Source organism: Myotis brandtii, unplaced genomic scaffold, assembly GCF_000412655.1.
Source record: "Myotis brandtii unplaced genomic scaffold, ASM41265v1 scaffold82, whole genome shotgun sequence".
In the NCBI taxonomy this organism is placed as follows: Eukaryota; Metazoa; Chordata; class Mammalia; order Chiroptera; family Vespertilionidae; genus Myotis; species Myotis brandtii.
Genome location: NW_005371324.1, coordinates 1,164,847 through 1,180,077, shown reverse-complemented (window position 1 = coordinate 1,180,077; position 15,231 = coordinate 1,164,847). Strand labels below are relative to the sequence as shown.

Here is a 15,231-nt window from a genome sequence, read left to right as displayed (position 1 = left end):
TAGAGCCCTTTGAATATTTTATACCAACTCCATGACATAGTCAATTATGCCAGCCTCAGCATATTTATATGATGACTCTATTTCTCACTTGGGTACATTTTTTACAATGATAAGTCAAACAATTACTAGTTGGCCTCTGGAAATTCACAAATCAGCAATGAGGTTTACAATCCATTTTACATGATAAGTTAGAGATTGTAACTTGAATTTATACTAATTAGAAGTAATTTTATTGCCCTGGCCAGTTAGGCTCAGTGGATAGAGCGTCAGTCTGTGGACTGGAGGGTCCCAGGTTCGATTCCGGCCAAGGGCATGTGCCTTGGTTGCGGGCACATCCCCAGTGGGGGTGTGCAGGAGGCAGTTGATCGATGTTTCTCTCTCATCAATGTTTCTAACTCTCTATTCGTCTCCCTTCCTCTCTGTAAAAAATCAATGGAATATATTTTTTTAAAAAAAGAAGTAATTTTATTAACATAACATTATTAATATAACTGTCAGTTTAAATATACTATAGTTAAAGTCAATTGACCCTATTTTAGAGTTCCCACAAAATAAAAAGACTTTCTCACGCTGTTGTATGTATGTATAGGAGTTTAAAGGGAATAAGGATAACACTAATTCCTTTAGAAACTCCGAGGAGTGAACAGGTCAGGTGTGCATGCTAATATAATCGGTTGCCCCTCACACTCAAAGTGCCCAGGAAATGTCACCTGTCCTTATGATAGCAAAGCAAATCTAACTCTAGACCCCATTTGCCATGGTCAGCAATGTCAGTCTTTTTAAATGTCTCCCTTTCCTCTCTAAGGAGGAAGAGCCCAAGTTTACACAATCCTGAGGAATCAAAGGAGAGATCTTGGTCACAGTTGAGGTGCTCACCATGCCCATCCATATACAAAAAGGTGGATTGCTCTGCAGGTAGCATCGTGCATCACCGCCCATCTTAACTTTGGTCCCCATATGGCAACTCTTAGTGCACCTCCCTGAAACCCATCCAGATATCATTTGGGAGTTATGACACCTCCTAGACTCTATTTCTAGCGAGACCCTGGTCTCCACCCACCAAAGGAGCCGTCAGCCCCTGGTCCCTTCTCAGAGGCACTCTCTTGTCCCCTGAAAAGTCAACCCTTAATTTCTCTAGCCCCTGAACAAACAAACAAAAGAAAAAATCAGCCTTTATTTCTCTGGTCTGTGTGTGTGTGTGTGTGTGTGTGTGTGATATCATTAAGTACTGGACAATCAAACAGCCAAGCACCACACAAAAAAAAACTATTCATTTTCCTGGACTTTTTAGGAAAACAATAGCAGATCTCCCACCTCCCAAGGAGAAATGACATGCTTCTTATAAACTCAAGAAAAGAAACAATACAGTTGAGTCTTCATATATCACTACATTAAATGCTTAATAACTCACCTTTTACACAAGGAAACCAACACGACTATTTTTTTCTAAATCGGGATAAAAAGCTTTTGAATGAATTTCAGTGCCTGTGTTTAAAGCTCATTTATACGTCATTCCATTACCCATTCCTATATTCCAGATTTTTTTTATCTTTCCACAGCTTTTCCTTAACTCCCAAGATAGTTGAAGATAATGCTATGCAGAAAGCAGTGGCATCTGGCTTTTAATAAACAATAGATTATTATATGAAATAGTAATAAACATCATTTAAGCAATTCACTTGGTTAGAGGATATGGTGCTTATGGGACTAGGTTGCACATTTGTTCCTTACCTGAGCCAATTAACTTCACAGAGAAAAATTTTTCTACAACCTACAGCCAGCAGAGTAATTCAGCATGATCGTTAGAAGATATGTCAGAGAGCATTTCCCGACAGTTGGTCAATTGCATCATTTTAGCATATGACAGGCAGCATATTATTATATTATTATTCACTGGGAAGAGGTGTATTTCTCTGCAGAAATTCTGCTAAATCAGGACTTACTGATGCTTCCAGTATAGGAAAGTTGACTTAAGTTCAGTTCAAATTATTAATGTTAAAGTAAACCTAAAACTACTTATACCTAGTATTAATAAATAGGATAGAATAAACATTAGAATCAAATGATGACATGCTGGGTGAGCTAGCAAGATTTTTAAAAGAGGAAGGAGGAAGATGATTAAAATGTGACCATTATATATAGTTGCATCAGTGGAGAGATAGGACTAATAATCACACCATTAAGATTGTTTATAACCCACTTTAATATTTTAAGGTGGTTTACAAGATACATACACAGCAAAATACTCATTAGTATGAAGCTGTATCCTATCCATCAATTTTGTTGTTACTGAAGTATGGCTTATTGACTCTATCTTTGAGCAGCTCATGATGGCAATCGAGGGAAGCCATCAGGGTGATGAAAATCTACAGAGAAACCCACTCTTCCCCGAGGACACAGAACTCGCTACTACATCTAAAAAGGAATCTCTCCTCACAACCCTCCCTTGGGGAACCATCTGGCCCTGCTGCTCTGACACCAAATTTCAAGCAAAGATAATATTTTCCATTCACCAAAGTCCAGTTGGTGATATGTAGCGAATTAGTATGGAATATAAGATGATATTGAAAGATCAGTCTGACCAACTGGCCATCCCATAGCCCCATGTCCATATCCCTGGGTTCCTCATGCTCTGGTGCTTTTCCTGGGTAGACATCACCTGCAAAGGTCCCCGCTTTTTAGTGGCTTTTCATCCTCACAGTTTTGGGTGCACCAAAGGGGCCTTTCTTATTTACAATCACGGTTATGAATATATATAGTTCTAGGGATTTGGTGCAAGGAGTAGAGAATGTAGCATGCATTCAGACTGCAATCTTAAAACTGGAAGTCGAGTTATTTTGTCCCAATAGGGAAGAAATATTTATTTTAAAGACCATTACATGCATGAAGCTGTGATGAGTAAACAACTTTTGAAAAATACAAAGTTGTTTCTCTGAGTTGCTGCCTAAGCATTTGTAGTGTGATAATCCTATTCACACCCAGAGTCTGGACAATTAGATAAGGGCTTGAGTTTAGGATGCTGGCCATAAGTTCATGTTTTACTTTTCCCAGGGTACCTTTTAAAATAATCACTTAAGCCCACAAAAAGCGAGTGACCTCTGCCCCAACCATGGCATATGTAATAGGTGCTTGCTACCCCTCTGCCTATTTCCTGCTCCCTGCTGACATGGACAGAAGACTTCTTTTCCTCCTCCCCCCCTCAACTACGCCCCCTTGATTCTGGAATCTGTAATAATATCTTGAGACTCTACTTCCTTTTTGTGGTGTGTATTGAACTGAGCCTTCAATCTAAACAATCCCGTGGGTATCAGTTCCCCGAAGTGGAAGCTCAATGCTGAGGGAGCTACCTGCCACTCTGATGGGTAGCTTGTGCCTCCTCATTCAGCAGGTCATAATATGCCTATTCTTAATTCAGTACATACACCAACTCTGGCTCTTCAACACAGAAGTGGTATAAGCAAAAGAGGAAAGAAAATTGAAAATAAGATTAAAATCAAGAATGAAGTTAGTGCATACAAGGCACTCCATGCCATCCAGTCAACTTGCTTAGATGCATGACTCAAAGTGAGTAGTACTTAGGAGAAGCTGAAGTAGCGCAGCATTGAGTCAGAAATAAATGCATCCCATTAGTCTGCATGGAAGACCCTGTGGGATGTGAACAGCATCCTCAGCACCACATTTGCAGATAATGCAGTGCTGAGTTTCTGGGTAAACCAATGACTGGATCATGCTAAAGCTTAATTCAGCGAAATTAGTTCTGACTGGTATGCACCAATGAGATGGTCTGGCTTTTTTTTTTTTTTTTTTTTAATTTCAAGACATGTTTTCCACACGGGAGGAACCACCCTCTAGGGAGCATTCTGGAAATTTGAGAAGTTTTCTTTTTCTTTCTTTCTTTTATTATTATTATTATTATTATTATTATTATTATTATTATCATTATCATTATTATTATTTGGTTGTTCTTACCATGTTTGTGGGGCACTGCAGGCATTTGGTGGGCAGGAGCCCCGGGTGCCAGACATCCTCCTTTCATGGGAGAGTTCCACCCAGGGAAGGCTTGTTTCGCAACTCCATATTTTTAGCGCGCTTTGCCAGAACACTCAACTACTCAGTACATGCTTCTACATGTGGTGACATTTCAAGATGGGAAATATGTCTTCTGTTATTTTATTACTGACTCAACCCATGTCATAAGATAGAAATTATTTTTACATTATACTTATAAATAAGATATCTCATTAGCTAATTCTTCATTTTTTCCATTTTGTCAGCTTGTAATTTGCCATGGCATCGTCATTACCTTGGTTAAGATTCTTTCCTTTTTTTCTTACCATTTACATATGGCAGGTTATTATTACTTATCATTCCACTAGTTTCAATTAGGATCCACCCACTCCTCTGCCCTTTAATTTTCCTTCCTTTATAGAGAATGGCTTCTGGCTTCTTTTTTTTATCTTAAATACAAGTATTCATCATAAGTAGCTGCAAGCATCTGACTACTTCATTATGTTTTCTAGTACTATTATGCTGAGCACTTACATATCAAGAAGTATTACATGCTATTTTATTATAAATCATATTCTTTTTTATTTTGTTGTTAGAACATTATATTGTTCTTTTTAAATTATGTTTTTTTAATTAAAATATGTTCTTTTATGATATTTTATTATCTCTGAATTTCATTTCATGATTAAAAAAAAGGAAGGAATACAAAGTACTTGTTATCAAAAGAGGGCTTTGTGTAGGATAAAGGTGAAGGCCACTGGTAGGGATGGGAAATTCTTGCAAGGAAAATAGACTAACATCTCACTTCCTGATTGGATATCCACTTACCTTGTGCCTAGGTAAACAGAAGGGAGGGAATCAGAGTGAAATGGGGGAGAGGTGTCGATGGGCTAGACTGCACCCCTATTTGAAGTGGCAAGGACTTAAAGATGCTTGTGTTTTGGGTGGGAGGGAATACCACAGAAGACAACTAAAGGAGGTGTCTGATGGATAAGGGAGCCCCAGCAGGGGGAGGCCCTAGGGCAGTGGTTCTCAACCTTCCTAATGCTGTGACCCTTTAATACAGTTCCTCATGTTGTGGTGACCCCCAACCATAAAATTATTTTTGTTGCTACTTCATAACTGTAATTTTGCTACTGTTATGAATCGTAATGTAAATATCTGATATGCAGGATGTATTTTCATTGTTCGCGACCCACAGGTTGAGAACCGCTGCCCTAGGGTGTACTACTGGTGTCAAAGGCTGATGGGACTTGGAAGAGGTCTTGCCGGAGCCCATTTCCTATGTCAGGAATGATGCAGTGGATGTAGACTCTCCCATGGGGCCCCTGAAGAACAAACACTTGCATCTGATAGGAAAGCCAGACTCTGGGCTTGTTATACAGAAACCATCCACTGAAAAGAGAGGACCACACAGTGCTATTAAGTAGTACCATTTCATTTCCCCTTCCTCCATCTTTCTTGCCAGGCTGCAACATTCCAAAGGACAGGCTTTAGAAGGAAAAAAAAAAAAAAAAAGAGGGAAAGACAAAGGATAGGTTACTCTCTCTTTCCTAGCAATACTATCTTCCTAGGTAAGGGTAAGTTAGAGGATAGGTAGGGCTTTGAGCTGGATATTACACAAAACCCTTAAACTGAACTTGTATACTAGAAAACAATGGTATCTGTCCAATTGTGGGTAAGAATGAAAAGGGGCAATTCCACTGCATATGTTTGAAGCCATTTATTGGAGAAAAAGTAAGATATTTTAGATCTATATTCTATTGAGTTCATATTACTGAATAGATTGATTAAGAAAGGTGATAGAGGGCCTGGCCAGTGGTTGAGTGTCGACCTATGATTCAGGAGATCTCGGTTCAATTTCAGATCAGGGCATATGCCCAGGTTATGGGCTCGGTCCTCAGTAAGGGGAGTGCAGGAGGCAGCTAATCAATGATTCTCTCTCATCATTGATGTTTCTAGCTCTCTCTCTCCCTCTACCTTCCTCTCTGAAATCAATAAAAATATTTTTTTTAAAAAATGTGATAGATGGATAGATAGATAAATAGGTAGGTAGGTAGATATTAGATAGACAAGTAGGTAAATAAATCTCTATTAAGCTAATAGGTCTATAATTTGAGTTTAGACATCATTCATATTTTTCTTAAATTGAATAACTTTTTATCTAGTCTAACTAGACAGGACTATAATTCTAGATTAATATAGACAAGGATCAGAGCCCAATATTCAAAGTTGTCCTTGAACAGTAATGGGAAAAGATGCTCTGCTCTGCCAGCTTTATCTGGTTGAACTTTTAAGTCCACTGTGAATAAGCTTTGCCAGCCAGAGTATCCAGGTTTCTACAGAATTCAAATTTGTTTATCTTGGATTGCAAATCCAGGAAAAATAAACCTGCATATGTCTTCTGGGTGCTGAGCCTCCACGACATCATCACCAAATTCAGGAGACTATATTGTATGATCTGGCCTCAGGCATTGATTTTGAAGCTAAACTTAGGTTATTCCACATGTATTAATTATATTTGAAATTTGTAAGCCAAAAAAGGAGATTATGAAGAATATTTCAATTTGATGAGGTAACAAGATTGCTTCTAAGTTGCTTCTCAGGTCAAAATACAAAACCCTTGTCAAACAGGGCCCTGGGAGGGGAGTTGCCTATCACTGTACTGATAACCTTGTCTTAGGTTATCAGGAGCTCTCTGATGGAAGGTGAAAGAACAAGCTTCACCCCTGGCTCCTTGGCAGAATATTTCTTTGAAGTGGTCAAAAGCAAAAAAAAAAAAAAAAAGTATCTTCTGTGGTATTCTCTTCCCCAAAACCTCTATTATCCTTGCAGGCTAGCCAACTGAGACTCACAGAGACTAAATTCCTTCCTATTTTTGTTAACCCTCTAATTTCCTCAGGCCAACCATGAATGTAGATCGCAACAACTCTGAAAAGTGATTCAATACATGGGAAAGCATTGCTTTATACATGACCCATAGTATCCACCTGAGATACCAAAGAACAACAAATGTTATGACCTAGAATGGTGGTTCTCAAAATGTGGCCTTCAGACCAGTGGCCTCAGCATCTTAGAATTTATAAGAAATTCGCCTTCCTACCCACAAACATAATAAATCAGAAATTCTGGGGTGGGATCCAGAAATGTGTGTTTGAAGAAGCCCTGCAGGTGATTCTGACACGTGCTAAAATTTGCAAATCATGGGACTACGATGATGGCTATCAATGTTGAGAGATGGGGAGACTGTTCCCCAGATTATTCCATGAGGTCTCAATCAGCAACATGTGAAATATGTTGGCAGACTGTATTTTACAAAGATGGCTGAAACAATGTCTTCCATTCCACATGCCTTTCTTACAATGACATTGACAATCTTCCCATCAGGAGAGTGGGTCTATGTCCTCTACCCTTAAATCTGGATGGGCTTCTCTTTCAATGTTAAGCAATAAAATATAACCGTAGGTATACCACATGACTTCCATAGCTCAGTCACAAAAGGAAATTCAACTTTTGTTTTGTTTGCTGGAATACTTGCTCTTGGAGGCTTCAGACAACATGTTAACAGTCTGAACACAGTCTAATAATTTTTATAGCTCTGGGAAACTAAAATTAAATACTCCTTCACACATACAGCCTTCTAGACATTTTTTCTTTGTTCCACAATTAAAAGTTCATTTCTTTTAAAATAATTATTTGGAAAATATATTGGTTTTAGACTGATAAACTCTATACTTTGATACTCAAGAAGCATTCATGTTCCTCTTTTTAACCTAAGGCACAATCCTAAATATTTTTAAGGAATCCAATGTAACCATTAATAATCTTAATAATCAGAGACATGAAAAAAATCTTTAGTCACCGACTTATATGTCAGCATGGTTTGAACAGTGGTGGGCAGGAGTTATACTACATGTAGACCCTTAAGAGTAAAGTATGCTCCACAGAATACACAAAAATCGGTATCACTTGTAACTACAGCCAAATAAAATTCTATAATCACTTGAAATGCCAGTTTAACATCAGTAATGTGATAAAGCCCTTGTAATATGCTGAGGTATAAAACTTTATGTCAATAAATAAGTCCTCGTGCAAAAAAAGCTTGTAAGCTATCTTTGAGGCTTTTATGCTGTGAGGATGTTCAAAGGAGTCCGTGAGAAGAATTCACATGAAGAGGCTCCATGACTGGAGACGCTCGGCCAGAGCCAGCAGCTTGGACACCCTGCAGGACCAGACCCAATCACCACCGTTTGACTGCCACTGCCTGAGAGAACCTGAGCCAGACCCAGTCATCTGGTGCTTCCTAAAATGCTGGCCTACATAACCATGAGGTGATAAAATGGTTGGCATTTTAAGCTACTAATATTTAGAAGTGCTGATTGGATGTTACTTGGAGATCTAACCTCCTTTTTTCTAAAGTTTGCCAGTCATTCTAATGCCATTTATGAAATAATCCACCTTTTCTTTGCTCACAGTTACTATATTAAATGTTTTTATATTCTTGGGTCTATTTCTGGACTTCTCCCTCGGTGTGCCTTTTTCTGCATCTTTTCTATAGTATTTTAAATATAGCTCTGTAATATGTTTTAATAGTGAGTAGGACTATTCCCAACCTGAATTGCCTTTTTCAAAAGTCTCTAGTCTGTTGGCTAAATTTTAGAACAACTTTCAAGGTCTAACGATAAATAAATAACAAAAGACCACTGAAGTTTTATTTTGAGTTTATCTTAAATTCATAGATTAGCTTGTTTCACAATATTAAGAGGTCCCAATAAACTTGATATATTTTCCACTTAGTTAAGTTTTCTTCCATATTATTCAGGAATGCATAAACTTAAACTAAGCTTTATTTCTCACATAGTCCTGAACATTTCTTGGTAAATTTATTATCAAGCATTTTCTATTTTTGTTACTAGTGCTGTTAGATTTCATTGTCACCACTCCAAATTATACACACATCTTTTTAAATAGGCATATTGTAAGTGTATTATTTGTTCATGACTACCTTACTAAACTCTCTAAATAATCCCAATAACTTTTCAAGTTATTCTCACAACTAGATTGACTTGGTTTCCAAGTAGATAATTATATCTTCTGCAAATATTTATACTTTTGCTGCCTCCTTTCCCATGTTCCTTGTCCCATGTTCCTTGTTTTCTTGTCTTGTTGCATTGGTTAAAGATTCCAGAAAAAAAATCAATAGCTATACATCTCTTAAACTTAAAGAATGAAAGTTCTTACATTTTTTATGACTCTTACAGACAAGCCTGTGGCAGGATAGTAAGAATCTAAGAAAGTTCCTGGGCAAGTAGAATGGGGAAACCAAGACAAGAAAATGAAACAAGGCCAAACAATTTGAACCACTTGCAGCCAGCTAGTGAATCCCAAGACCTCATCTTCCCGAACCAAGGATATCTGAGAGCAAATGGCTTATTCCTCTCCTCCACAACCAGAGAATACATAGTTTAAATCACCCTGGTCGGGGAGAGAAAGAATAGAGACCCCGTTAATGCCATTTGTGCCAGCCAAACCCAAAAACAGATGAAGTGAAGGAAACAAATAACAAAAACCCCATTAAAGCCAGACAGACTCAAGATAAAAGTAAAACAGTAAAGCAACCAAAGAACAATTCTAAACACCCCCATATGCTCATTTTTGATGTATCAGCATATTAAAAATGCACCTGATGAATATTCTGCTTAAACCCTCCCCTAAGGTTCTCACCCATAGAAAAGAGATAAAACCCTCAAAACAAAGGATATCAGTGTGGGCTCGCCCTAGAGCCCCTTCTTGGGCATGAACTTTTTAAACTCTGAGGGTCCCCACAAGACTTGCAATCAGAGGAGCAGCAGGTAGTGGCAGCTTGTCCCAAGCTGATCCTGTTTCCAAGGCACCCTGTTTCTCTGACTTCCCAGTGAGCTAAAAGCAACCCCGCGTGGCTCACTTTTTTCTATAACATTTCTAGGGAGCCAAAGCAGAGCACTGCCTAGGCTCTCTCCTGTTGCTTCTTTTTCCCTAAGTCCTCCCTTTGTTTGTTGTCTCCAGTTTAATAAACATAGTCTCACCCTAACCAGTTTGGCTCAGCGGATAGAGCATCGGCCTGAGGACTCAAGGGTCCCAGGTTCAATTCCGGTCAAGGGCATGTACCTTGGTTGCGGCCACATCCCCAGTAGGGGGGCGTGCAAGAGGCAGCTGATCGATGTTTCTCTCTCATCGATGTTTCTAACGCTCTCTCCCTCTCCCCTCCTCTCTGTAAAAAATCAATAAAATATATTTAAAAAAAATAAACATAGTCTCAAAATTATGCGATCTTTCCTACATGAAATCAAGAACCTGCACACTACAGGTGGCCTGAGGCAGACCTGCTCTAGGTGGTCCCTGTCCAGCAACAATCCTACACATAACCCACTTTCACAATAAAGAAAGGCAACAAGAAGACCGACATCAAAAATGTCCACTAGTACTCCTTGGTGGAAGAGAACGCAGATCAAAACACCCACCAATTAGAGTCAAGCTGATTTAGAAAATTAGATAGAAAGCCATGTGCATAAATAACTATAGTGTAAGACTCCTTGTTAAAAGAAGTTCAAGCAAAATGCTATGAGAAGAAAGGAGAAATAATTTCTGACTAAGAGAAATGGGTGTGACCTTTGAGTGGGATTTTGAAGTATGGATAAGATTCAACCTCTGAAGGTAATACAGAAGGTTAACAAAGGTGGAAAGAAACAAAACATACTTGGGGAGCAGTGAGTAGCCTGGTTTGAACAGAGCGGAAAATGATGAGAGCAAAAATTGGAAGAAAACCCTAGAGAGCGCAAGGATGCCAGGCTAACAACAACAACAAGAGCAATTAACATAAAATGGGCACTTATCAAGAGCCAGGCACGGTCTCGAGTGCTTCGTTTCTATTAATTCTAAAACACAGCTACAAGCTTTTAGGTCATAGATGTCCATGTCAGTTTTTCAGCAGGAAAATGACATACCAAAGAAAACTTTAAATATCACTTGATAACAACTTTCAGAATTGAAAAAGGGGAAATCTGGAGGCCGCAGAGACATTTAAGAGGCCTGCTGAAAGATGCAATCCAAGTCGTCTAGGCTCCCACTCTACAGTCTCTAGCCTCGTTTTGCACTCCCCCACCACACACCCCTTCCCTAACCACCCACCCTAAACTGATCTGCAAACATGTTGTGCCCTTTCAAGCGCCCATGCTTTTTTACATCCCATTTATTATCTTCGCCTGGAAGGCCCACTCCACACTTCTCCTGTCCTTTGGGAATCTTAACCTATTCAAAGCTAGCTACTCCTTTATCTCTGCAAATGGCACTTTTTCCTGATAAGGTTACTTGCCATGTTGTATTTTAATTTAATGCTTAAAGTCATTATTTCTATTTATCTAACTCCAGCATCAAGCACAGCACCTTAGCTGGTCTCCAGGGAATACACAAAATCAATACCAAGGCAGCCAAAGGACCATGGATGATCAGTGAAGGTCTGAGAATGCCAGGAATTTGTAGTGCACAGAAACAAAGCAGGTTTGTGATGCTGGCAATGCTTTAGTGTCCCAGGAACAGAGGATCATTACTGTCTTTTTGTTTTTGTCTACATTTTCTCTTCCCTCCTACTATCACAGGACCTCAGTGCTGGGCATGGGACTCAGGCTGGACCAATCATAGGACCTTACTCAGAGTCATAGTGATTGGTTCAAGGCAGGCAGGCCACCTAATCCAGCAATTAAAAACAATTGCTCTCTATTACCATCACATTTTAACAAGCAGAAACTAGGAAAGAGTAATCTTAGAACAAAAGACTAATCTCTATATTTAAGTCATTTGACTTTATAAAGAATTCGCTTCGTTGTCATTGATTCTCTTATCTTTCTACTATCTCTGGTGAAACTTAGGTTAGATTTGGACTAATTCATGGAACTAGGGCATTAAGGACTATAGTGAGTTAAGTAATGGTTCTCAAAAAGGACACCCCCCCCCAAAAAAAGAAGATGTGCCCAAGTCTTAGTACCTCACTCAGACACAGTGATTGGTTTAAGGCAGGCAGGCCACTTAATCCAGGCTGAGATCCTTTCCTGAAAATGACTCACATATCGCAGCTGATAGTACCTGTGATTGTGACCTTATCTGGGAAAAGGATCTTTGCAGACATAATTACATGAAGGGTCTCAAGATGAGATCATCCTATATCCTAAATCCTCATAACAAAAAGCAGAGAGATATCCAAGGAACAACAAGGATTGTCAGCAGCCACCAGAAACTAGGAGAGAGGCCTGGGATGGATTGTCCCTTAGACAATGCAGAAGGAACAAACCCTCCCGCACCCTTATTTCAGGCTTCTGGCTTCCAGAACTATGAGAAAATAAACTGTTATCTTGATCCACCCAGTTAGTGGTAATTTGTCAAGGCAGCCCTAGGAAACTAATACAGGGAGTTATTCAAATTTGAGGTTGAGAAAAATGGCATTATGAAAATGCAAGAAAATGGAGGAATCTGTAGTCTAAGAAAGGCCATTGTGTTTGGTATTTTGTGCTAGAAGAAGAGTATCAAAGTAATAGCACTCCAAATCTTGTGTTTCCTTTAGTTGAGAGCTGATAATGATATATTTCCATATAAGCTATATTTTTTATCAAGCTTGTTTGACCAAAATTATGCCTGATCCAGAAGCCACAGTGATAAAAATTCTCCATTATTTGCTTTTAAAACCTCATTGACAGAAAATCATGAACCTGTGAAAAGTAGCTTCACTTTTTTTCTGTACCTATATTGCCTATAGCTCACATTGGTATCATTATTTGAATATATATATACTATCATTTTATTAGTGATTATGAATGAAAGTAAAATTCAGGGCTACTGATGTAGAAAGGCTACCTTTTTTGTCATTGCTAAATCATGAACTGAGCTATATCATGGTCTATGAGAATATACACATTCTTTGTTATAGACAAAAGAAATTAAAACTTAAAACTGATTTTTATGTTTATTTTAATAATATGCAGAAACAAATAAGGAGTGAGTATATCTGAATCTGGGTTTCTGCAAGATCAGTCCAATATTTTATTCTAACTTTTTTCCATCAGACATAGTAAAAAAGTTGAGTTGTTCTGCAAGCTGACATTTAAGCTTATGTTTTTAAAATTTTTATGTTTCTCATGTTTCTACTTCATTATATTGTGCGGTGAAAGCATCTCTGTTTCACTTAGCATTCTGTTGAATCTGCAGAGATCTTGCTACTTTAAATGTATATGCACTGTTCTTTGAGCATAAAAATCAGCCATTAAGTTGGAATGATGGAGCAGCGATTTCTGGCTTTTATAGAGATTAACAAGGCTTATTTCCTCCTACGGAGACCATCTAACTGACATGCTGTACATTGATGATCAAATACGAGATTGACAGATGCAAGGAACTCTCACATCTTGTCAGACATCCATTGGATTTTTCCCAATACAGTAAATGATCTTTGGCTTTTTACGAGCTGCTGAGGAACGCTACATTCCATTAATTACTAGAAGCACTAGGGAAAGTCCTTAACCAAAATGTGAATGGATAGCTATATAGGAAACCAAAGGCTAGAAAGAGAGCTATTTAGTATTAATGAGGTTATAGAGTAATTTGATTCATTATGGCTACTAGCTCCTATTGAATGGAACAATCAAAGTTCATTACCAGGCCTGACTTCCTGAATGGGAAACAGTAGAGATACTATGCATATGACTCTCTAACCTACACCTTCATTTGAGCACTTTTTAAAAAATGTTTCTTATCAGTAAACATTATCCTCTTCCTATGTTCTCTTCCTAAGGTAGCAATGCACACTGACAGACATTCCAAAAGAAATCATTTATGCTACCTATAATGAAATCAGAAAATTATAACTGCTCATCTGACCAATTCCCTTAATACAATCTCACTCAGAAAGAAAAAAAGAAACACAACCGACATCACCTTAAAGCCTTTTCAATGACAAAAATGCAAAAAAAAACCCACAAACATCAAGTTGGGTTGCTGTTTACTTTCCATCGCCAATATCATTAAAATGAAATGCCAAGAATTCAATGCATGTAAATTTTTCAGTTAAATTATTTATAATGGGAAATTCTCTCACCTTTCTGAAGTGAAATAAATGCAAATTTAATTCATTAGATAGCTACACTGATATTAAACCTTAGAGGAAATGTAAATGGAAATTGAAATATGTAGAAATGATATTTGTTTTGGTGACACAACAAATCAATCAGCATAAATTGTCAAGCTTAAAATATATCACTAAAATGTATTCTGCATTGTCCATTACAAGGCATGCTTTACTATTTAAAACACATCTTTCATAGGGGAATGAAAGAAGTAGGAATTATAGGTTCAAGCTGATCTGAATGTCATGAACCTTGCAGCATGACATGTCCCCAACTCTCAGAAGAGACCCCTAATGAAGACACTAATGAAGACAGAAGACCTAGCTTTAATCCCGGACTCCCCACCTGACAGTTCTATGTCTTTGACTAAGTTACGTGACCTCTCTGAGCATCGGGCCCCTCATCTGTATTAAATGGAGTTTAAACAGCGGACATGTAAGTATTAGGCATGTCCCTACCATGAGGGTTTTATAAGAATCAAATGAAATAATGAGTTGGAATTGAAAATGCTTGGTAAATTATAAAACACTACAAAGCTGGCATGCCTTAGTAGCTACAGTCCCAGGCTGACAGCCTAGAAGTCTCATAGAATCAAGTACAATATCTACCCAAGCAGTCTTTTCTTGGCTGTCCTTATTCACTGAATTTCTGGGAAGTGGGAAGCCTATTAATATTTGTTGAGAGCCTACTATCTAGCCCCTTACATAGCCTAATTTAATCCCCATGACAATTCAGAGAGATAAGTTTTGTTATTCACATCCTACAAATGAGGAGAGAGACTCATGTTGATTAACTTGCCTAATTTCACTTGGTAATAACAGCAGAGATGAGATCCAAACCCAGCTATGTCTTGCTTCCATGCCCAAATTTTTCTCCACCTTAATTTATAAGCCCATCCAAATTTCTCCTTGGGCTAAAGTGCATTTGGCGTGAAAGAGTCAGAAGTGAAATATAAGCACAACCGTAATCCTCTCCTGTGTTCCAAGGTACCTGCTTAGCTTCCAGATTGGCAGTGTCCATTTCTGAGACCCCAGGGAGTTCAGGTGCCACTGCTGCCATCCAAAAGAATTTCAGG

General features: G+C 38.4%; 1 long non-coding RNA gene across 3 annotated transcripts in view; it reads left to right on the top strand.

The window, feature by feature from the left end:
- The window catches only part of LOC102241934, an 83,270-nt gene that overhangs the window by 55,501 nt on the left and 12,538 nt on the right, over nucleotides 1-15,231 (top strand). Inside the window, exon 5 of one of the 3 annotated variants that reach the window (XR_001360184.1) lies at nucleotides 11,416-11,534. The exons of the other annotated variants lie outside the window; for them this stretch is intronic. This is a non-coding gene — a long non-coding RNA (uncharacterized LOC102241934). Of the gene's footprint in view, nucleotides 1-11,415; nucleotides 11,535-15,231 lie in introns of those variants that run through there. 3 annotated transcript variants of the gene reach the window in all.